A 26,526-nucleotide genomic window follows, 5' to 3' on the forward strand; every position below is an offset into this window, starting at 1 on the left:
TCTTATTTTATCGAAGAAGTTAGCGCACATTATCCAAAATCCCATCTTTGACAGATACACATTTGCTACATCGGGTATTAAACTTTTTTTTCACATTCTTTATTTCAACTAGTAATATAGCCAGATGCAAGACACATGTAATGGATGTGTTACTAGAAGTAAAGGAACCTATAGATAAATAATTTATGCATGAATATGTTAAATTTTTTTGATGTTTGTATCATTTTTCTGATAACTTTTACCTACTTTTTACTTAATACAAATTTAATACATATGGCTTTGAACCATTAATAAAAACTTTCTGGATTTCAAACAATAGAGTTCAGATACAGTATTATTAAGAAGCTTTCATATAAGTTTTGCACTTTCCACTGAAAAAACAACTCTTTTTAATTTTTAAAAGGAATCCAGCAGATTTTATTCCTTAGTTATGTGCTTCGTTATGAAGATTAAGTAAGAAATGTGTTGTATGTAGTTTCTTTAACTTCAAAATTAGGCTTGAATAAGACCATATATTAGGTTTTAGACACGCTGTTGAGCTAATTCATACAAGGCTGTGAGGAAAGTTTTAACGAGAGATTAAAGAATCTGTAATGCATAACTCAACGTAATGTAAAAAAATAACATAAGGATCAATTTTAAAAAAATAGATTTTACTTAGTTAATCGGAGTATAAAAATGTAACGATTATTATAAACTCAGTATAAAATTAAATTTTTCTCAGTTAAGATTCAGTAATGAGTGAAAATAAAGGAAAACGCAATTTTTCTTTCGTAAAAGTGTTAAAATTTTTGTATTAAGCATTGAATCTTTAGTTAGTCATATTTCATCTTTTTAAAGTGTCCAACTAGTTTGAATACAGTACTGATTTATATTTGAGTTTATCGACAATTTCATTTATATTGAAACATTAGTAAAAAACATTCAATCATTTTTAATAAACCTCTGCTGCATTTAAATAACTGTTTTTAAATGTATAATTGTATAACTGCAAATGTATGAAACAAATTTAATTACAATTTCAATGCTTCGCTATTGCAGTTTTACAAAACGTTTAGCATTTGTAGATGAAAAAAATTAGTGCGATTTTTTTTAATTTTATATTTCCCTAATTACATTATACTCATTAGTTTTGAGAATGTTAATTTAAAGTCACGACATTTTTTTTGTTTTATCAAATTTCAAAATTGCGTTTATAATGTATTTAAAAATAATAAGTACGCATTAAAGGCTATTTTAATATCTCAACTATCTAACTCTTTCAAGCAGAATCTCGCCATATGTACTACTACTTTAGGCTAAAAAACATCATTATTCTCTTATTAAAGCTGCCGTGTTAGGAATAAAAGCAGTAGAAAGCTAATTTGAGAATCAAACAAAGAGAAAGTAAAATGCACCACCGCTATAAAGTTGATATTACCTGAAAACAAATGTAACTTATCACCTTTTAAATGTGAGAGGCGAATATCCTCCGTATGTGGCTCTGCAAGTTCCAGAGAAAACATTTTATGTATTCACCGAGGTTAAAGGTTAATTATTTCACAGAATGTTTTTTTTTTTATACAAAACTTTAGCGCGTAATAATCGTGTTTAAGTTCGGTCACTGTAACGATGCTTTCTGAGTAAATTGAAATGGAATTTTATGCCGCTTGATATGTTACTGCACGATAGTTTGTGCGCGTGTTAAAAGGAGTGGAGGATTTTTTTAAACTCGCGTGGAAATGTGTAGAGTGATATGCAATTCAATTGAAAACACTTGTTCCTCGGGAATTAATTTAACCAGTAAAATATTTGTATTAATAAACATAATGTGTGGAAAATATTTCATTCATGGTAAATTATTATTATCATTTTGAATTGATCAAATTTTTGTAAATAAAAAATTATCAACAGAATGAATGTATAGTTAATAATAAAAAAATATTGAACAATGTGAAGATTAATTTAAAACTTAATTTGCAAATTAATTTATTTCTAAAATTGTGCACGTGTATATTACTTTTATTCCATTTTACTCAAAATACGAACTTTTTAAAATTTGATTTCTCAGAAACTATTCGACCGATTTGACTCAAATTTTTTATTTTGCCATTTAAAGTTAAATTTTTTAAAATGATGTAAAAAATTGTATACTTTACAATTCAAAATATTTTTTCGACTACTATTTAATAAAAAATATCAAAATTTGTTTAAAGTTATTTTTTACGTGAAATTATCTTTAAATAAACGAATTTTATTATTTTGTTCAAAAACTTTTCAATTCGCTTAAAAACTTCTCGAGATATGGCGAAATACGCAAAAAATAAAATTAACATTAAAGTGTACAAATTTAGGACCGCTCTCATGTCCAAATTATTAAGACTATATTTCCTAATATTCCTACCTCATAAATTTTTCGGCTTCAGAAATCCAAATCCATCAGGAAATAAACGTTTATTCATTGAACTCATGTTTTTTCTGATTCGGTAGTTTAAACTAACGTCTGTACTAATTAATTAGCATATTTGAAGTCTCTCCCTAGAACCATTAAGATTGAGTCCTAGAACGTGCAGATCCGATCATTAGATCAAAAGTTTTTCAGGGTGGTTCGTTTATTTATTTAATTTTTGAAAATTATACTAGCAATTTTAACAATTTTTCTCACAATTAAAAAAACTATTTTAAAAATTATGTAGCAATTATTTAATTATTTAGGTATAAATGATACTCAATGTCATCTTATTATCATTTATTCTCTAAATTTCTTTTCTCCAAACTGATTTTAAGAATATCTTCAAAGGTGATTACTAAATACATACAAAGGAATTTTTTTAATGACCACAAAATGACTGTTTAAGAAATGATATTCATTCGGAAGTGAACTATATGAATAGACAGAGAGAAAGTTATGATTACTGTGTTAGAAGTGTGGAGTATCAGATACAATTGGATAATAAATGCCTCATTACTTTAACATCCCGTGAAGAATTCAATGGTTTCTTTGATGTTAAACTTTCCTGTTTGTAGTTGATAAGAGGGATAATGCCGAAGAGTCGATTACTGAATCACTCTTGTGTAAACAATAGTAAGAGAGGGCAAAGAACTACAAAAAACGTGTCCTGTAGTGTTCTTTAGTTTTTATAATGAAGGGAGTGAAAAAAAGGAGGAAGTAATCTCATACTATATTCTCTGTATTCTGAAATTATTAGCACAGCATGATCAGAATTGAATACTTAGTAATGACATTGAATTTGGTTGAAACTGACATTGAAATTGGAAATTGAATTTCAAATTAAAATGGATGCGTTTTTCTTTGAAAGGTTAACAGAGGAAGAATTCAGAATAGATTTTGTTTTATTCTTTAATTTATATTCTTTCGAATTTAATGCGCTACATCCAAATATTCGCTTTTCTCCTATTGCAAAGTTTTCATCACTTTAGTCGACACTTTTCTTAAATTTTATATTATAATGTTTATAAAATTATTACTTTTCAATAAAAATTGAGATCAATTATGATCAAAGCTGAGTGTTTAGTAAGGACATTACACTTGGTTGAAATTAGCATAAATATTCGAAATTGAATTTCAAATTAAAAAGGATGCTTTATTCTTAGAAAGGTTAACAGAAAAAGAATACAGAGTTGATTTTGTTTTAATTGATAATCCTTCGAATCTATCGCGTTGCATCCAAATATTGAGTCACTTTTTAACCATTACGAAGTTTCCTAAACTTAATTCTTCACTTTCCATCATTTTATTTTTAAGCTGATACTTAAAAGTTATTACTTTTCCATAAATTACAATTTTGTTAATCACGGTTTTTGCCATGTAGTAATTTCTTTTCTCTCGCTATATTTTACTGCGTACATTTAATATTTTTATTGTATTATATTTCACTTATGACATATTATGCAAGTAAATGAATAGGGCTTTTTTTTCTACATTTCTCTACTCGGTAGTTGTGTATTTAATTTAAAGAAGTTTTCTTTTCAAGGATATTAAGCACGTATAAAACATATATATCGAATTTTCATTCTTCCATTGATTTTCCGAACGCAAAAGAGAACCAATTTTTGTAACCAGTGTGATAATCAGAGAACTTTTTATTTTTTATAATACCTTAAGAAGATATATGCCTTTTTTAATTTAGTTTTTACTTTATTTATGCATTTATGAAAGTTTCGAAAGTTCTGCTTTTTAAGAAGGACATTAAGAAGAGCATATTGATCTAGTACTTAATTTCAGAACCGAAATTTTTCCGTTAAGTTTTTGTTAATTACACAAATATTGAGAAACTAATATCGGAAATTCAGTTGAAAATTATCAATAAGGAAAATCGATGTAAGAAAATTTATACCATACATAAAATTTTAGGAATTTTAAAATACTTTTGTCCAAATGGTTATTAAGGATTACAGTTAAATGTTGTAAGATATTTTCTGAATAAAAATAAAATTAATTCTGCATTTTCTTATTTATATTTGAATACATTGCGATTATTAGTTTTAGTATTGTGTTTTCTTACATGTTCGCTTCTCAAATATTTTAAATCTTGTTATTGTCTCTAGCATTTGTGGAACTGGTTGTCTCCAAGATATTTAAATAAAGTCTGCATTTTCAATAATAAATTTTAAATTGATGCGTTAATACCAAAATTCTTACTTCAATAAAATGCGTAAATCTTATGGCCTTAGTAAAGCAGGAGAAACTAATGCGTTACTAGGCTATGGAATTTCGCATGTTAGCCTGATAGGGAAATCTAATGAGGAAACGAAATGTTTTTTTTTAATATTATCAGTATTTTTCGTTTAAAATAACGTTTGTAAGTAGGATTGTGCTTCGATAAATGTGAATTTAATTTCGAATTAAATATTTTCGCCTTTTTTTCTATCTTTTATCTTGTATCTCTATACAAAATGCTTTGTTTTAGATAGGAATAATTATTTGCAGGACGGAATGTAACACAACGGTAGAAATTAGATTTGGTAGGATCTAAGCGCAGAAAAAAATCTGGTAAAATTACGGTAATGTGTGGTAATAAAATATTTTGTTTAAAAAAAGCAAAAGTAAACATAATTTTAGTTAATGATATACGATATTTAAACCATTAATTTGGTAATTTTTCCATTCATAGAATAACGACTGATTGCAAATCCTGGTTTTCAAAACTATAAGACTTATTTACACACATTTAGTTGAAAGTACAAAACTGAAAAGTTAATTTAACCAAATAAATGGTTTTTAGGTCATGCTCTAAGATATCATAACAAAATTACCAAAATTTACCTCAGTTATCAAATTTTATCGTGTATTATAGAATCATACTTTATTGTTAATTTCACCAAAATAATTACTACAGCTCTTCGGTAAAAATCACCGAGCTTTTCGGTGTTCCGATGAAGATAGAAATATGGTAAATTTTACCATATTCTGGTAGTTATGACAATACTTTTTCTTGATGATGAAAAAGTATTGTAGTTTTGACAATACTTTTTCCTTTTCTTGATTTATGAGCCTCGATGGCACAGGGGATAGAGCGTTCGCCTTCCAATGCCGCGCACCGGATTCGAATCCCAGTCGATACGAATTCCTCATCCGACTTGCGCCGACCACAGTGCTGACATAAAATATCCTTAGTGGTAAACGGATCATGGGTTGGAGTCCCCTTGGAGTCAGGCTAACCGTGGGTGGTTCTCGTGGTCTTCCTCTCCATGTAACGCAAATGCGGGTTAGCTCTATCAAAAAGTCCTCCTCGAAGGCAAATTTCTTCCACTACTCGACCCAGGAGTTCCCTTGTCTTTCGGATTGGGTTCAAAATAACAAGGCTATGGGGGTGAATATTAGTAGCCGCAAACCCGTAAAGTTGAGTCGGCTGTTCAACGACGGTTATAAAATAAAACAAAATATTTTTTCTTCTTTGTAGTAACACAATGATATAAAATCAGATATTCAGATCGCAGTTAAAAGAAGAAAAAAAAACAATTCGTAGCCAAAAAAGAATTAAGCTGCTATTTTCCTTGAAATGTTGCTAAATGTCTTAAAAACATTCAATTCACAATAAAGCAAGATAAAATCAAAGGGAAATCAGTTGTGTGACAGTTTATATTAAAGTTCTAGATGTATCAAACTCTTACTGCTAGTTATAAACATATTTTTCAGCACCTTTTATTTTGTTTTTACTTCCGAGACGCGCTATAGAAATAAAAACCAAAAAACACCAAAAGAAATCAACGAAATAAAATATGATAGATTATGCTAAAGTAAGTTTTACAGAATTCACGCCTCCCAATGAGGTGACTTCGGTTCGAATCCCAGTGATGGTTGATCGATACGAATTCCATTACCCGGTTCGCATTGACCACAGTGCTGATGTAAAATATCTTGAGAGGTAGACGGATCATGGGTTAGAGTTCACTCGCCGTCAGGTTAACAGTGGAAGGTTTTCGTGGTTTTTAAATCTCTATAATGCAAATGCGGGTTATTTATATCAAAAAGTCTTCTTCTAAGGCAAATAAATTTTTCCTTATACTTGACCAAGGATTTCCCTTGTTTCTGGATTGGATTCAAAAACAGTTATAAATGTAAAAATAGTTATAAAATATAAATAGATAAATAACCAAATCTGTTTTGTAACTAAATACATCCAAACTAATTCTCTTTAAGTATTCTAAGGGCTAAATCTTTGTCTACAGAGTAATAAGAAATTTTTTTGTTGCTAAAAATGATTTCTGAGAAGTTCCGCCAATTAATGCAACCTATTCATTTTTTCAACGATTCTTTCTTCCTTTTTTTTATTTTATTTATTTTTTACTAAAAGTCTCAAAACTACTTGGCCCTCTTTTTGATTAAAATATTTTGCAAAACTTCGATGAACAATAATTGAATTTAAAATTATATTTAACGATATAATTTTTACGTCAATGAATTCTTAATGGTGTGAAAACTGTATTGCTAAAATAGATTTGAGTTTCTTAAAATTAACTAAGTGAGTATATTTAAACTACATATAAATTTGAATAATTCGTACTTCTGAAATTCTACTTTTTTTTAAATGAAAATTCCAACCAAAACTAGCATTATGCTGTAAAACTTTAAAACAAAACTATGTTCACTCGTTTGCGTGTTCTTAAATAAAAACAGATATTAAAATTTATACTTTTAAAATTTTATTATTTGACGAAACGGGTTTAAACCAAATATTTTGAAAAAAAATTGTATCATACGATAAAACCGATAAATTAAAACTACACTGTACTAATTACACATTTTAAAAGTAAAAACAATAATGAATAATTAGCGTTTTCAAAATGGATGTTTTCTTTATTTTAATATATTTACTTTTATAGTCAGAAATATTTTTGTCCTCATTCATTAAATTCAATTACACATTATTTTAAAAGCAGTATCTGTAAATAATGCGGAACTAGACCGAATATTTACTTTCGATTTTTGTAGCTCAAGGTATAAGAAGTAAATTGCAATCGCCTTTAGCATTTTCTTTTTATTGAAAAAAGAATTTTAACTGTTATCAACGAGATGCTTCGGGGGAAAGAAAATGAAATACCTCAGTGTCGGACAAAACAGCCTCAAACTAAAATAAATTATAATTCTTCGCTTTTACCATTCGTGATGTTTTGAGTAGAGTTATTTATTCACCGATGGCATTCAAAGCAGTTTTTTCTTTTTCTTTCTATTGAGGAGATACTGCTGGGAGACAAGAGCAAAGAATTACAGAATGAAATTCTCAAAGTTTTGCTCCATTATTATTGCAGTTTCGACATTCAAACTTTCAGTTGAGCTGATGGATAATTTAAGCAAATGTTATTTCAGAACAATTTCATACAGAAATTGAAAATGGATGGAGAAAAAAATATGATTAAATTATCAAAGCATATGGTAATTTTTCCGTTCATATGGTAAAGGTTTACCAAAAATTCTGATTTTCAAAATTATAGTCTTAATATCACACATTTAGTAAAAAATACAAATATACAAGGTAAGTTTAACTAAAAAAATGGCTTTTAAGCCCTTCTCTAAGATATCATGATAAAATTACCAAATTTTACCACATTTACCAAATTTTATCACTCATCATAAAACCATATTTTCTTGCTAATTTTACCAAAATTATTACCAAAGCACTACGGTAAAAATTACCGAGTTCTTGGGTATTCCCGTATAGCAAAAAACACGGTAAATTTGATCATACTCTGGTAGTTTTGACCTTATATTTTTTTAGCTGAGTGAATTAATTTTACACGAGTAGGGGAATAATAAGTCCCTCACCTCATGAGCCTGACAGCCCATGAATCCTACACCCCAATCCTTTAACATGGATGAGTGTCCATCTCCACTGATAAGCTGAAATCTTACTTTTTATTATTCCGTCCCTTCCTCTTTGATTTTTATCGGAAAATTGTTTTTATCAACAATTCGGTGTACTATCTCTACTATTTTTTAAACTTAGATTTTTTTCTACTCTAATGTTAGTCAATAAGTGAATTAATATTGCAACTCGTTAATTGTATTTATTTCATTGAGGATTATATTTATTTTTGAAGAATGTTAATCTTGATTTTTATCAGAGACATAATTTTTATCAGCTGTCCAAAGTTTCATCCCTTTAAAGTAATGGGAATATTTATTTATTTTTTTGTACTATTAAAATGTGTAATGTTTCACTATGTTTTCAAAACTGTTGATATATTAAGAGTATTTAAATGATTTTTAAATTGTGTTAACTTTTCCTTATTATTATTTTATATTGCAATTAGTTAATTGTATTTATTTCATTGAGAATTATATATATTTTTTTTGAAGAATGTTAATCTTGATTTTTATCAGAGACATAATTTTTATCAATTGTCCAAAGTTTTATCCCTTTAAAGTAATGGGAATATTTATTTATTTTTTTTTCTACTATTAAAATGTGCAATGTCTCACTATGTTTTCAAAACTGTTGATTTATTAAGATTATTCAAATGATTTTTAAATTGTGCTCACTTTTCATTATCCTTATTTTATTTCAAAATTCTATTCAAAATTTTTCTACTTAACTTTTCTTATTATAATTTCTATTTTTGCCACAATATAACTTTATTGACTTAAAATTATTCTTCTACATTAAATCCACTTTATCACTTTCATCTATCTTTTTGATATTTTACAGTTTTACAAATTCTCTTACGGATAACTGTTCCAAACCTCACCTCCCTACTCTTATTGATTTTAAATAAGTAATATGATTTTTATCAGTTATCCGAAATTTTATCACTTAAAAGTAATGGGGGTATTTATTTATTTATTTATTCAATAAACTTTTTTTGACGATTAGTAATTCTTTTGAATTTCACAAATTTTATAACGTTTTCAGTCTTAATACATAAACTAATGTTCTCATTGAAACTTTCTAATTTGTAATTGAATAGAATATTTCATTATGTTTTCAAATGATTTTTCATTTAAGCGTTTTCATTTCAAAGATTTTTAACTATGTTGAATTTATAATTATTTTCTTCATAACTGTAATTGTTTATACTTTTTTCTCTTTCTTTCCTTTTTATTTTATGTTAATCCCAATGATTTTACTTATTTAAAAAACTTAAACCTATTAGGTTCTTGTTAATTTAATCTTTCTGTAAATTTATTAATTTTCTTTTTTCGCTTGGAAATTTCTAGATATATTGTTATAATTTTATAATTTTACAATTTAGAAAAACTAAATAAAATTAAAGCTTATAAATTTTTATTGACTCACCTGCTGTATTTTTCCTATTGTATCTAAAAATCTTACCTATCAATGATTTTCTTCATTTTTTTCTGTAAAATTTTGCGATTTATAAAGTATATCAAACGATAGTAACATTAGAACTCATGCATTATTTAAGACATTTTAAGAAGGCATCTACGTGATTAAGTGATTTCGGCAAATCTGCATCTGCTTACGCGCTTACGCGTTTGTATGAAAATCCATTTTAAAACTTTTACAATGAGGCTCGTTTTAAATACGTATACCTGCACAGTAACAACTGCAATAAATACTATTCTGGTAAAGTTTCTAAAAATAATGATTAAACAATAACAATTCAGATTAAGAGCTTTATAAAATAAATGCGCATATTAATTTTCTTTTCTATATTAATCTTACTGTTTTAATTATATTCTGTTTATCTATTAGAAAAATATGCTTTTTCAAAATTTTATTATACATTTGATGCTTCTCAAATATTTACAGCATCATCATTTTCTAATATTTACTTGGTTTTTTATAACTCACTTTAAACCGATTCATTAAATTAAAAGATATTCAGGAAAATATTTCATAATTTATAATATTTAAATATTATATTTTTAAGGGAAATATCACTATAACTCCCACTATAGTGTTTCCTATAGTTTCTACTATAGGAAACTATAGGAAACACTATAGTTTATACACTATAGGAAAACTTACACTATGGTTTAAATTTTTTAATTTTAAAACGTTCAAACGTTTGCATCAGTTTTAAGAAAAACTTCTCCATTTTCTTGTTTTTTCCTTATCCAGAAGTTTTTGTGATACCGAATGTGTTTTTTATGTTTATATTTTAGTGTTATGGAAATTTTACAATTTGTGCAGAAAGCATTTTTCAAATGATTAAACATTAATAATCATATCTTAGATTAGAGGCCTACATTAAATTTTTTCCTTCAACGAAACACATGTTGGAATTTTTTTAAATCGTTAATAAAATAGTTTTTGACATTTTCAGCTGGAATTTATTCAGAAAAACAATAAACTTTATAATTTCTCATGATATAAGTACACGGATTTGAAAGTACAATACATTCGGTGTGGAATAATTTTTACATTTAGTTAATATTAAAATTTATTGTATGTTTCTGAAATTTAGTAGCTTTTTGATGAAACAGCTATTTTTATCACGCTGGTTTCAACCCCATATTTTAAAATAATTTGCACCTGGATCTACTGATTTATTTGCAAATAACTACTTTATTGATACATGTTTAAAGTACTTTGTTTTTGTGTTTATTTCTTTTAATATGATCTGAGTCTTCGTATTACTCACCCACTTCCCTCAATATTTCATTGTAAAAATATATTGTGGTCCACATCTATGTTTATATTTTTCTCACGCAACCTATCTTTAATAAACACCCAACAATGACATTTAATATGATAAAAGTACAGTACAGATGCATCCCAATTTGTGTTAAGTCCTAAAATAATTCCATATGCGATGAGTATTTAAGTGATGAAATGGAAAAATTAGAAAAATAAAAAATTTCATTTGGAATTTAGTTATTTATATGAATGTTTACAATTCTACTTTGGATACTATATAACATTAAAAAAAAATTAGCTTATCGTTCCCAATAAATCCGTCGATCTCCAGAAAAAAAATTATTATTCACGAAGAAAATATATTAACATAATTTCCGTGATTTAAATTGTACTTATTGTTTCAAAACTGAATTAAGCATTTCATCCTAATTCTATTAAGACCGGGATAGCCTGGTTGGTAGGGCACTGGGCCCATGTCCAAGGGGTCGTGGGTTCGATCCCTGTTTGCCAAAGACTCCCTGTGTAGTAAATGGTGGCTGCTGCACGTTAAATCTGTCGGGTCTCAAAGTCCTCCATGTTCCCATAACAAATCAAAACCTGTGGGGGTACTGAATTGGAGATTGATCGTTCTCTAATTCAGGTCAAAATTACGATCACTGGATGAATGAATGGATGTATGAATGGGTCCACCCTATAAACGGGTGTGACGTATGGGTGTGGCAGAAGTCGAAATCTTGGCCATAGATGGCGCCACTGGAAAACACGAACACTCGCACCCACTCTGCCTTAATGGCATACGTCAACAACAACATCCCAATTCTATTTAAGAAAAAGTTTTTCTTGAATAGTCACTAGTCACTAGTTAAGAGGTAATGAAATATTCCGTGTGGATGGTCCTCTATATATACCGAACATTAGAATAGTGTATTGCTAATTTGTTTGAATTAAAATCAACACATTCAAAGAAAATCAATTTCAGCACGTGATACAACACTATTTTACTTTAACCTTCATTTCGTGCTCAATAAAACTTGACGAAGTTTTTTAAAAACATACTGTTAACAAGAAAAATCATTCACCCTCTTCTTTTCTCATCCTGTTTGATGGACAAAGTAAGAGATGCAAGACTAAGTTACATTTCATTATGAGGCGTTTGCATTTAATTGAGTAACATATTTTTTCTTTAAACTAATGATACATGTTCTTCTCATTCATTTCATATTTGCATATTTGTGTAAAAAATAATAATTTTTTTTTCTTATATTGCATTCAATATGCCCTTACTGAAATGCCCCAGATAGCAAGATAGCATTTTATCATCATACTAATCACTTTTTAACCGGAGTTGAACTCGTAAATGTATAATTCCATTTAAAACTGGCAAATGTAAAATATTAAAAATACAGCTCTGTTATAAGATGTTTTCTTCAAGATTGTAAATGCTTAATTTAAGAACTGGCAGTCTTATTTTTACTGACCGGGATTCCTTTAAAAGTATATATAATTATGTTTAAATGTAACGATAATACAAACATGAAGAATTTATATATATTCCTTAGAGAAATAATTTCTTAACATTAAAAAAAATATCTGTCTTAAATTTCAATTTAAAAAAAAATTATTTAGCAAAAAATATATTTCTTTAAAATAATTATTTGCATCGGACTATTTTTCTTAAGAATATAATATTTTAAAACAAAATTTTTACTTTCAATCGCTGAAATTTTTTTCCCTACTTCGCGAAAACTGAAATATATATTTCTTATAACTTAAATATAGGTTTCAAGAAAAAAAAATCTTGAGACAGTTTTTCTTAAAACAAGATGTTTAGATTTCAAAAACGAATACTCTTAAACTGAAATTATTTATCAAAAAAGCTTGAAATAAATCGTTTTTTCTTAAATTTAAAAATTATTTTGCTGGAACTCAGAAGATACAATTCTGAAACAGTACTATTTCTTAAACGAAAAACGTTTTTTAAACATATAAAAATTGTCTCAAAGCATGACAATAATTTTTTATACTAAATTGAATCATTAATTTTTATTTTTTAAAGCTAATTTACTTTTTAATTTAAAAAGATTTTATTTCTATATTTCCGAAAAAAAGTGCTTCCGATTTATTTCATAAAAATTAAAACTTATTGTTTTTTATCTTTTTCAAATATAAATAAATTTTTTTCGGGATAATTTCCGCTAAGTAATTACAGGATTTGCAAAACTATTTTTCTTGATAGCAAAATCTTTAATATAAAAAAATCATTCAGAGCAGGAGACTAAAAATTATTTTCGTTGAAACTGTAATCTAACAAGTAAACTAATTTACGAAAATATAAACAAAGAAAAGAAAATGTGATGGAAATATAAACTAATATTTTAAGATAGAACGAAGTATATAAAAAAGAAGCATTTCTAACTTCCATTGTAGATAACGTTAAAGTTAAATGTGAAAATTGAACTGCGAGGAAGAATAAACCCCAAGCAATAACACTGATTTGATATCAAAAGCTTCATTCATTAATATTCCGAAAAGGAGTGTCTTGTGTGAAAACTATTTGACCTAAGCTTGTTAGAAACTGATTGCGTTTTATCACTAAAGTATATATATTGCAATAATGCCATATAATCCTATGCTGTCATATGATAATCTTTTTCATTTTCCACAAGATAGCCTAACTATCATTTCACACAAACGTACCATATCTAATGTGGTACAATTTTTCCTATAATCTTCACAAAATATGAAACCTTTCACTCAATTTTATTTGTAGTAATATTTTTGGTAATTTCTTTTCAGCACTTACAAGTTTATTCAAAACTCTGCTTCTATGTTGACGAATATAAGAGATGCAAGTTTATGCTTTGTTTATCAACAAATTTTACAAGAAGTGATTTTAAAAATGTATTAAAAAACAGATAAATTTTCTATATTAATTAAGAAACTGCAGCTATTATGTGAAATATATACTTTCTTATCCCTACAAATAATATTTCCCAAGTAAAAATAGTATATCAATGGACAATGTATAAGTAAACAATATATAATTCAATTCAATGATATAATAAAAAAAAATTCTTATTTAGAACTAGAGAATTATGCGGGTTTTTTGTTTTCAGAGGAAAAAAACAACCTAATAATGATACGAAAGTAAATAAAATCATCAAATTATTAGCTGCTTCAATTTATTTAAAGGATTAAAAATTGCCGGGGAAATTCATTTAAACTAAATTTCTGCATTGTTGAAGTTGGAATTAATATTTTTTGGTATTACATTTCATTGTATATTTCATGTTGATGTATTAATGTGAAAAGTGAAAAATACATCTTATATAAAATTTTACTTACTTATCATGGATGTAAAAAAAATTAAAATAAAAATCTTTATTTGTTTTCATATATTGCAAAATTTCAATGATAAAATTGTCTGTAATGAAATAATTTATTGACCATTTGGAATCATTTCATATTGCTAGAATGCAACATATTGTATATTTACTTATAGACAAAGATTTTTATCTTCTAAAACTTCATATTATGCAACATTCTTCGTTTTAAGTAATTTAAATCTTTTATTTTAAAAATTTATTTTAAAAATTTATTTAAAAACTGTGTAATAAAAATAGCTGTTTCATCAAAAGGCTACTAAATTGCAGAAACATACAAAAACATTTAATATTAACTAAATGTAACAATTATTCCACACCGAAAAATTATTCCAAGACGAATTTTAATGCTTTCATGAATAAATTTCACTTGAAAATGTCAAAAACTATTTTATTACAGATCAAAAAAATTCCAACATGCGTTTCTTTGTTAGAACATTTTTTAATGTAGACCTCGAGTCTGAGACTAATGTTTAATAAATTGAAAAATGTTATCAACACAAATTGTGAAATTTGCATAACACTGAAATATAATAATAAAAAACACATTGAGTATCAAAATAACTTCTGGATGAAGAAAAATTGGGAAAATAGAGAAGTCTTTGTTAAAAATCCTTCGAAGTTTTTAAACTTAAAAAATTTAGACTATAGTATATGTGTTTATACAACAAGTGCAAAATAATAAGAATAATTATAATATAAATAATTTAAATATTATAAATTATAAAATATTTCCTTGAATGCCTTTTAATTTAATGAATTGGATTAAAGTGAGTTAGTAAATGATGATGTTGTAAATAATTGAGACACATTAAGTGTAAAATATATTTTTCAAAAAGCATATTTTTCAGATGGATAAACAGTGTATAAATAAAACTTATAACAGTAAGTTAAGCATAGAAAAAAATTTATGAGCGCAATTACTTTATAAAGCTCTTAAATCAGAATTGTTATTGCTTAATCATTATTTTTATTTACTGCAGTTGCTGTTGTGCAGGTAAACGTATTTAAAATGAGTCTCATGGTAAAAGCTTTAAAATGGATTTTCATACAAACGCGTGAGCAGATGCAATTTTGCCGAAATCCTTAATCACGTATATGCTTTCTTAAAATTTCTAAAATAATGCATGAGTTCAAATGTTACTATAGTTCGATATACTTTGTAAGTCACAAAAATTTCACAAAAAATAGAAGGAGAGTTATCGATAGGTAAGATTTTTAGATACATTAGGAAAAATACAGCAGGTGAGTAACCAAAAATTTTTAAGCTTGAATTTTTATTAGTTTTTTTAAATTATAAACCCATAAAATAATAACAAAATATTTAAAAACTCCCTAGTAAAAATAGATGACTAATAAATTTGCAGAAAGAATAAATATGCAAGAACTAATAAGTTTAAATCTTTTAAATAACTAAAATCATTGGGATTAACATAATATTAAAAAGAATGAATGTAAAAAAAAGTGTAACAAATTATAATTATGTAGAAAAAAATAATTAGAAATTCAATATATTTAAAAATCTTTTAAATGAAAACGTATAAATGAAAGATCATAAATGAAAATGATATAATGATATATGAAATATTATAAATGAATATATGAAAATGATATATGAAAGATTATAAATGAAAAACATAATAAAACATTCAAAAAGTAAGCAAAATAAATAAACCCATTATTGTATAGTTATAAAGTACCACATTTTTCGTGAAAATCAACTTTTCGGTCTAAGAAAGAAGTTTGGGGAATCTTATAGGCGAAATGAAATAAAAATAGATTAGAAAGGTTCTATTGGGAAATTAGTTCATGTATTAAGACTGAAAACGTTATAAAATTTGTGAGATTCGTAAAAATTTCTGCGTGTCGAAAAGAAAATGAATAATATCAAGAAAAGTAGGTAGGTGAGGTGGGGGAAGGGTTATCTGTAAAACAATTCGTGAAACTATAAAATAAAGATGATGAAGTGTATTTAATGTAGAAGAGTAATTTCAAATCAATAAAGTAATAGTGTGGCAAAAGTAGAAATTATAATAAAAAAGTTAAGTAGAAAAATTTAATATAGAATTTTGATATAAAAATAATAATGATGAAAAGTTAACACAATTTAAAAATCATTTGAATATTCTTAAATCATCAAATGTTTTGGAAATATAGTGAAACATTACACATTTTTCTAAGTTCGAAACATAAATAAATGTTCCTATTACTTTAAAACGATAAAACTTTGGACCACTGATAAAAATAAAAATCAACATTCTTCAAAAATAAGCATAATCCTCAATGAAATAAATACATTTAACAAGTTATAATATTAATTCATTTAATGACTAACATTATAATATAAAAAAATAATGAGTGCAAAAAATAGTAATAATTCAACTGCTTTATGAAGATAGTATACCAAAATGTTGATAAAAACAACTTTTCGATAAAAATCAAAGAGGTGAGGAGAGAGTAGAAGGAAAGTAAGTCTTGAGCTTATCAGTGGGATTAAACACTCAGCCAAGTTAAAGAAGTGAAGTCATGGGCAGTGGAACTCATAATTAATGAACTAATAAACTGGTAATTAATGTTCAAAATCAACTTCATAAGACTTAGATTTCTAAATTTTTGTTCAAACTGATATCGACTGGGAAGAGTTAAAGCAATTTGTATTTTTTATTTATGTAACAGCTTGCATAATTTGTTCTGAAAATAATCCAAGCCTCAAACACAAGGAAAATTCATTTCACTTTGACAGTTTCACTTTTATAATAAAAATATTTCTATAAATATAATTTACTGATTTGCAAACAAAATTATTAGAACAATTGTGTAATGGCTTTTAAATTTCGCTTATTTAAAACCATTTATGATTCTATATTTTAAGTTTTCTCCTTTTCATAAATACAATATAAACTTTTTTTTAAAAGTAAAGTCGTCGTACTAAAGTTCAAACTTTATTGTGTTGTTTGTTTGTTTCTCAAGATGAAATACCGATTCACAGCATTACACTCATATAGCTTGAGACAACAATATATTCAGCTTTAGATAATATTATTAGATTCTTGCATGTAATATTTTTGCTATTCTTTCACTTTTTTGCTGTGTTGTAATAACAGAAAAAAATTATATTTTATTTCAGAATAATAAATACCTTCTAATTAAATGATGATCGCAAAGATCAAAAATTTATAATATAGAGAATTTGCTTTTTTTTTATCTTATATTTTTTGAAAAGTGAATTGAATTGCATATGATCCGCCTTAAAAATAGATAAATAGAATATTCTTTCTTATAATGATGATAGTTATTTTCTTTCAAAATTGTGTTTCATATTCAATAGATGAGAGGTGCATTTTTAATATAAAAATTGTGCCGTTGTTATTATTTATATGCGCCGAAATAAAAATAGTACCTAATTGTTATATGCTTATTGTTTGTTTATACATTTTTCACATAATTTTTGAACAGATTTCATTAGTAGAAAAATGGTAAAAACGAAACTGGTTAGACATAGAAATTTTAACATTCTCTGTATGAATTAAGCGATACCTACATGCAGCAAAGAAAACATTAAGATTTTTTTTACGTTTTAAGCAAATTCTACACTGTAAAAAATTCTAGATCTAATTACGGTATAAAGTATTGGCTCTTTGATCCTTAAGTCCATTTTACAGTAAAATTCATTTTTTTCCCATAAAATATTATGCCATAATTTTATAGTAATATTTATTCAATAAGAGTGAATCAGTGATTTTAAGGTAGTTATTACTGTAAAGAAAGTTATATTAGATTATTTGCTCCGTAGCATGTTCTATCAAAAATGGATTATACTGTAAAAATTACCGGCACTCAAAGCACCGGTAATTTTTACCGTAATTTGATGCAGAATTTCTTGTTATACTTGAATACCCGCTATTTCATGGGGCAATGTTTTTCATCTCATCAAAAATATTGAAACTTAAGTGATCAATACAAATTTTAAACTACAACAATAGAAAAAATGTTTATCTGTACGTTATTTTACATTAACCTTAAATCTTAATACAAAATCACGCTTTAAATTGCTACATATTCAGCAATATAATAAAATGACATTTCAACTTAAATTAAATACCAACTAAAGAAATACAGAAGTAATTTGTAAGGCATAAATAACTTTAACCGACATTTTTTTTTGCACTATTATAGTGAATTGTCGATCATAAGATTGTAGGTATAAATAAAAAAAACAGAAACCAATTTAAATTATTTTTATCTGCACCTATTAAAGACTTTTTAAATTTTACTTTTATAAAAATTATATTGATAGAATATTACATTGTAATAAATTTTATTGGAAGCACTAATATGTAGATTTAGTTTTGTGCCAAATTAAATTAGACCGAAATGAAATAAGTTTAAATTTTCTGTAAATATCCCAATCGGAACAATCTGGTTACCATTTCCAATTTTCAGATAGTTTTGAACAATTTTTATTTCTTATCAGTTGCTATTTCGGAGATATGAACGATTAAAAGTGCCAAATCATTTGCCCTTTTCGTATTGATTTGATTTTATATAAGCTGTGCATCTCAGTATTTTTCTCATTTAAAAAAATATGGTAAAATATTCTTTTTTTTAAATTATCTATAAAGACAATTAAAATTTTTTTAAATCTAAAACAAAGAAGGGCTGTTAAATTGTGTATTTTGCTAAAGTTTTCTATTTGTTTTAAACGTAATTCTGAAAAGATTATTTCACAAAACTAATATATTAGCATTTTTTAAACGAATTAAGTTGCCTTAAGCTTTTGAAATAAAACAATTAAAAGGAAAATTATTTTTCTTGGTTGCTGTACATAAGAATTTTTTTAAGAAAATGATAGTCAAAAGTTTTTTTTTTTGCGATTGATTTTTTCCTTCCGGCTTTGAATGTTTGTTTTAATTAAAATATAAGAAATGTTTTTTCTAAATGATTTTTTTTATAAAAATTTATAATTTTAAAATAACACAAGATTTTTAAAGACATTCATTACATTTTTTGTTTTAAATTTCCTAACTTTAAAAATGCATTTTAAATTTTAAAATTACCTTTGAATTTTAGTATTTAGTTATTTTTGTTTAAAATATTAATATTACCATGTTGAAAAATGAGTACATACAGGGTGTTTAATGTTTAAAAAACAAAATTGATAACATCTGAAATAGGCATCTAGTTTCTTAATTAATTTTTTCCTTAGTTTTTATTGTTTAATCTATAACTGTGTAATCTATAAGTTGTCGGTGAAATTTATTTAAAAAGTAATTTACTTAACATGCCATAAATTTTTCAGAAACCTAATAAATTCCATCAAAACCTAAAAATAATAAGACAACTTTGAATTATTAATGTTTTCCCACTTCTGACTATACTTTCATAAAACAAATAATTTTTTTTTACAAAATTTTATTTGTTCGAAAACCTTTCCAGAAATATACAAAATAAACATCGGCAAACTCAAGTTATTCTATTCTGAAATTTTATTTTATATACATTTTTCGATATTTTTGCAGTTAATTAGATTTTATTTTATTTTAGATATAGTAGTTTGGTTTTGCAAATTTATTTCGTCGATTATTTCTTTACGACAATAATTTTTCATCCGAGAAAAATAGACTTTGAAGAAAACATCAATTAAGTTCTTGAAAGAATTCTTTAATCGGTCATACATTAATTGATGCTATTCTAATTTGAATTCTTTGGTTTAAAAAAAAGATAGCATTCGACACATCGATTACTATCAGTGCATCAACTCGGACTGATTTATGATATGATAACAAGTTCCTTGCATAATATCCCAAACATAATAGGAAGCGGAATAGCTGCCGTAAAATATAGATCTTCACTTTCATCTTCTATACGATTGAATGGGTTTTAGGCAAAACTATAATGACAATAGGAATAAAACGCAAGTGCTTCATCATTTGAAAAACATTCCATACAACAAAAACGAGCTTTAGGAATAGTTATTGTAATGCTTTAAAATAAATAATTGCTAGGGCGAATGCATTCTATAACTGATCGATTATCTTGGAAGTTGCTTTATGGTTGACTTCACTAATTATCGTAAGAGGTCAATTACTTCTTTTAATTGGAGATTCACTTGGTTTTATTATTCATGTCTTTCATAAGATTAGTTGTGAAAATCTCACACGTTTCGTCACGTTTTAACAAAGGAAAATCTAATTCTTCAACTTTTACTCAAGGGTTTGATAAGGAAATTAGGCTTATTCATGGTACTTGTTACAATTTTAGTTGAAACATATATTTTCGGAAATAAAACTGCCATTTTTAATTAGACTAATTTTTGCCTCATGACATGTTTCTAATTAGTTTTGTAAATTGATATGTTATAAAATATAATAAAAGAGTTTCATAAAATAGAAATTTTTTAAAAAGTTTTTCATTTCAAGTACTTCATCATCTCAAATTTTTAATTTTTCATTTTAATTTAAATTTTTTTGCTCACGATATATTCACAGTATTTCTGTAAGTTTTTCCCTCCTTTTATCAGCATTCGTTGGTCATTCACGTATTATACCATATCTCTCAAACTCGCTTTCGCCAAGATTTTTTTTAATTTTTTAAGTAAGATTTTTTTTAATTTTACACCGTAATTTTTACAGCAATATTTATTTAATTACAGTGATTAAATGATTTTACAATAAATATTGCTGCAAAAATCACATTATATTAGATTTTTTGTTCCATAAAATTTCACATCAAAAATAGATTTTACGGTAATAAGTACAAGCTCCATGAATGCCGGTACTTTTTGCCGTAATTTGTTATGGAATTTTTTACAATGTAATATACACAATTATATACAAATACACACAATTATAGAATTCTCTTATCCAAGGACAATCCCCTGAAAAAGATTTTTTTAACAGTTTCTTAAATTTGCTTATTATTTTATTTTATAACAGTGCAACTTCATTTCGAATTATATAATTTGAAACAATTATAAATAATATTTGAATTAAATCGGTTGCATAGTTTCTGCACATTTTTAAAAAAAATCATTATTAATATTAAGCCATTATAGTTATATTATTATAATTATTACAATCATTATTATTACAATCATTATTATTATTATAATTATAAGTTAATTTTTATTAGTTTTAAGAAAGATGTCTTTATTAAGTATTGAAATGTGCAGTTTTGATAAAAAGCCTGAAATGACAGAAAATAAGTTTTCAAATTGTTGGATTTTGAACTTTATTTTGTTAAAAATATTGTGACTTATGATTTTTGGATACGAGTCGCAAAGTGAAAAAGGAAAGGAAAACTTAGGGATACTATTATTCATGTATAATAGTGTTCTCTATGAGTATGTAATGACAGTTTTCTCTATGTGCTATCAATAAGAACATATGACACACTAATCAGTCCCAAACGTCAGTAATATCTTTCTTATAATAGACTAATAACACACTTTATTTGTGTGTAAGAACTAATAACACACTAATGGTACATTTTTATAACACACTAATAGATATATTCAAGAGTTTTGCTACCTACCCAAGTCAAAATTCTAGATGGTCCCATCAAAAAATTTTGACGGTTTATGTTGGTTTCAGTTCGAGTCATGATGGTCACAACCATCCAACATTTTTCATAGTTTTTGTTATGCCAACAAATTTTCATCATTTCATGATGGAAAATTCTACTTTAGTACTATCATGGTTGACCATCTAAAGAATTTTGATTCTCATGGACCAACAATGTGAGTGATGGTCCATGATGGTTCCAACTATACATTTCCATGATGCTTTAATGGGATGGTTTAATGGGAGAAATATACCACCAAAACAATTTGTTTTTTTATGTTGGACTATCAAAAATCAGTCCGAGTTCCTACTTTGGGGTGATGGTTGTTTAGATCGTTCAAACATTTGATTTCTAAGAAACTATGATCGAGATTTCTGATGGTTCAACATGAACAAACCATCAAAACAAATTGATATTCTTATGTTGGACCTTCATAAATCAGTCCAAATTCCTAACTTGTGGTGATGGTTGTTTAAATCGTTCCAACATTTGATCTCTAAGAAACTATGATCGAAATTTCTGATGGTTCAACATGAACAAACCATCAAAACAAATTGATATTCTTATGTTGGACCTTCATAAATCAGTCCAAATTCCTAACTTGTGGTGATGGTTGTTTAAATCGATCCAACATTTGATCTCTAAGAAACTATGATCGAAATTACTGATGGTTCAACATGAATAAACCATCAAAACAAATTGATATTCTTATGTTGGACCTTCATAAATCAGTCCAAATTCCTAACTTGTGGTGATGGTTGTTTAAATCGTTCCAACAGTGGATCTCTAAGAAACTATGATCGAAATTTCTGATGGTTCAACATGAACAAACCATCAAGGCAAATTGATATTCTTATGTCGGACCTTCATAAATCAGAGTGAATTCCTCCATTGAGGTGATGGTTATTTATGTTGATTTCCGTCAAAAACAAAATGGTTCACGATGGAATTATTGATGGTTACCATTTAGATTATGTTGGTCCATCACTGAAAAACCATCAAGCATTTTGACTTAGATAATAATATTGCAATCGGTTGATAGTAAATTAATTTGAAATTTAACAAAATTTCACACAATTTTAAAAAACTCAGTAATAAGTCAGTCACAAAAGTCAGAAACTACTTTCATATAATACACTAATAACACACTTTAATAGTGTGTAATAACTAATAACACATAATAGCACACTTTTATCTCTCAATTATGTATATAGTCCCCATACATATATATATATACAAGAGTTTTTCTACCTAATAATATTGCAATCTATTGATGGTAAATTAATTTGAAATTTATCAAAATTCCAAATAATTTTATATAAGTTGAGACAAACTTAATTGGAAAAAATTGGTTAAATATAATAATAGGGAAACTATTAAACTTAAGATAACATGAGATGTTGGAATTTATTTTACCTGTCAGTTACTTATGGAGTTATCTATTGCTACAAATATCCCTTTCACAAGACATCTGTGAGGGACATCAAAAAAAATTTATCTAAATCAACTAAAGTTTTTCGTTTTTTGTTTTTTTTTAAACTTAAAAACTAAAAATATAATTCACAGACAGAAAAATTTTTTTTTCAAATTACGCAGAAAAAGTTACAATGTTATTGATGATTTTTTTAGAAAACTGAAAAGCTTTGAATTACGTTTGCTTTTTTTTTAAATTAAGATTAGTTATTACAAAATTTAAAACTATTAAAAGGCGTTTTTATATATATTCAAGCTTACATTTGTTCTTTATATTTAAATTATAGCTCTTTATATTATAGTTTTTTCAACTTTACGTAATAGTTTCTTTTTTAGTATTTCCTTGTTTTCGTTTTATTGCAGGTGAATAATCAATGACAAAATATTAAGGCACTAAAGTTGAATAAAATTCAATCTTTTTTGTCAGTTGTTAAAAATTAGCATTCAGCCAATTGCTAGTAAAAATCGGAATAATTTTCTGGAAAAGAATGTAAAAATTTAATTAAAACTCTTAACTAGTTTTCTTGGTATTTTTTAAATCCTCATTAGTTCTTCGAAAAAAAAAAGATTTTTATTATGTAATTTCTCTTTATAAGAAAGTGGTTCAAGAAATATTTTTTATTGAGAATAAAAAATACATTTTCTGAAACTTAAACTGCAAAAAATAGTTCACAATTTCTAAATTTCACAATTGTTTCACAATTTTCTAAATAAATCCTTTAAGAAACTGTAAAATTAAAAAAAAGGCTTAAGTTTTTTGAAATTTCTTTTCAAATTGAAATAAAGTTGTATTTTATAAAAAGTTATTGAAAGTCTTTCATGAATTCCTATAATTTCTAAGCATCCTTTATATTCTTGACTTCACATTTCCAAAAATTTTATTGGAGAAAATTTTTAATATTTCACACAATATTCAATCCTTTTTTTAATTACGACTCATTTCAAAATTTTATGTTATATTTAAAATTTATCCCCTAAACAACATGCTTTCTAATAAAATTATAAGTGAAGATAATTGCATCATTTAAAGTGATCATCTTAAGCATCAATGAAAGCTTACCTCCTATTCCTGGGAATCTTTGAAGCGACTGCCTTGTTTGGATGAGGAGACTACAATTGAAGCGGACACAAACACGAGTTCCTGTTTTTATAACATCGGGTTGAACCCTTTCAGGGTCGTTCTCCAATCCGCTTTCGCTTTCTTAAGGTGATTCTAGGAATTTTTTTTATGAGTTTAAACAATGCTTTAATTTTTTTAATTCCGATTGGTTCCTCATTTGATTGATTTCATTTCTCTCTTCTTTACTTTCTATATTTTTTAATCACCTTTGGGTGGTCTATGGAAATTTTGTGATTTTTATTTAATTTCAAAATATTCTGTATTGGATAAGATTATATTTTAATAAAAAATTGAAACATAAAAAAGGTACTGTTATCGAAATATGCAATGAGAATTTAATCGAGTTGTTTTGTTCAATTTATGGAAGTTGAAGTTATTATGATATCATGCAAAATTTTATTGTTTTGATATTTATGTAGAAATAATATATAAATAAATAATTAAAATTTAATCACTGTACCTGTGGGCTTATAGAAAAGTGTAAAATATATAATATATTGCTGCAGAAAGGTCAATAAAGACCAATTAATCGTGATTCGGTTATCTTTTTGAAGGAAAAATTAAGATAGTTAAGGGCTATATCTATATCAAAACTGACATAATTAACATTAAGTATAAGGAGTAATTTTAATGTCTCTAAAAATGAAGCAAATATATAAAATATCATACAGAGTGACCATGTAATGTATATTATTATAAATCATGTTGAGAATGAGATAGAAAGATTATTCATATTGGGTGTGGCAAAATAAAATTTATACGAGGTAAGAACAAAAGTACTATGGAAATATTAAAAAAATCAGCCCTGAAGTAGGCGCCACTGAAAACATAAAAAACCTGTTTACTTGCTGGAGAAAATGAATTTCAGGTAAAAGGTGACTATTAGAAATACTTTCAGATAGAGAGATGTAAATTTGCATATATAGGGAGAAAGTTCTTGATTCATTTATTATTTTCATTTACTAACAGTAGAGCCCAAATTTCTATAGGTCCATTTTAATGCAGGACTTTGCAAAATCGGCATGACAAAATAGTAGTGACCCAATGGAGGAGTGACCTTCTACTATGCATATATATTTATAAATAATTTACTTATATAATATTACATATTTTATCCAGTATATTTACTTTTTGGTTAAATGACCTTTCATAGTTGCAGAAATTCTCACTTTCATTGTTTGTGTTGACGTTCTTTCCTGGAATGCTTTTAAACTCTTACCTTGTTTTTAATTCAAAGATAAATTCCTTTTGTGACATTTTAAGATTGATTCCCTTTTACATTCGATCGTCAATAGGAAAGTACAAATCCTTTCACCCATGAATATTCCTCATCAATGTTAGAATGGATGTTCTTAACTATTTTTGAACTTTTAAATGAAAAACAATGGGTAATTATAATTTTTCACGAGAATTTATCCTAAGTTCGATGGATTTTAAATTTAACCCTTCAACTTCTTAAAAAAGGGGAATAACACTTGTAAGAAAAATTTTTTGTTGTGTTTATACTGCCGTGCAAGCGAAAAAACAACGTAAGTGCTTCATTATGTTGGTATGGCTTGACAACCAAACGTGGCTTGACAACTATTTTCTTTCTATTGCTAAAGCTATGAAAGCTAAAATCGAAATTCATAAAACTGATAGAACAAAGTTTTTTTTTTAATTTTATTATGTATATAAAGAGAGAGAGAGAGAGATGTCAAATAGATACAAATATCAATTTTGAATATTTTGTCACTTACGTTGATTTTTCTATTGCATGGCAATATACAAGTACTTAATCAAACTTAATTACTGGCGTGGAGATTTCAAATCTAAAATTAATTTTGTTGGAAAAGTTCCGGTTTTTTTTTTTTGAAACGGTATTTTTGGTTAAGTTTTTGTTTAATGTCCGAATCTATAAAGAACGAATTGGTTATTCATAGATATACATATATATATATAT

General features: G+C 26.2%; 1 protein-coding gene across 1 annotated transcript in view; it reads right to left on the minus strand.

The window, feature by feature from the left end:
• Window positions 1-24,574, minus strand: part of LOC107442360 (uncharacterized) — a 65,557-nt gene extending 40,983 nt beyond the window's left edge. Inside the window, exon 1 of the mRNA XM_016055910.3 lies at window positions 24,525-24,574. The gene's annotated coding sequence lies outside the window, so the exon portion shown is untranslated. The remainder of the gene's footprint in view (window positions 1-24,524) is intronic.
• Between the last annotated feature and the right edge of the window lie 1,952 nt (window positions 24,575-26,526).

The sequence above is a fragment of the Parasteatoda tepidariorum genome, chromosome X1, assembly GCF_043381705.1.
Source record: "Parasteatoda tepidariorum isolate YZ-2023 chromosome X1, CAS_Ptep_4.0, whole genome shotgun sequence".
In the NCBI taxonomy this organism is placed as follows: Eukaryota; Metazoa; Arthropoda; class Arachnida; order Araneae; family Theridiidae; genus Parasteatoda; species Parasteatoda tepidariorum.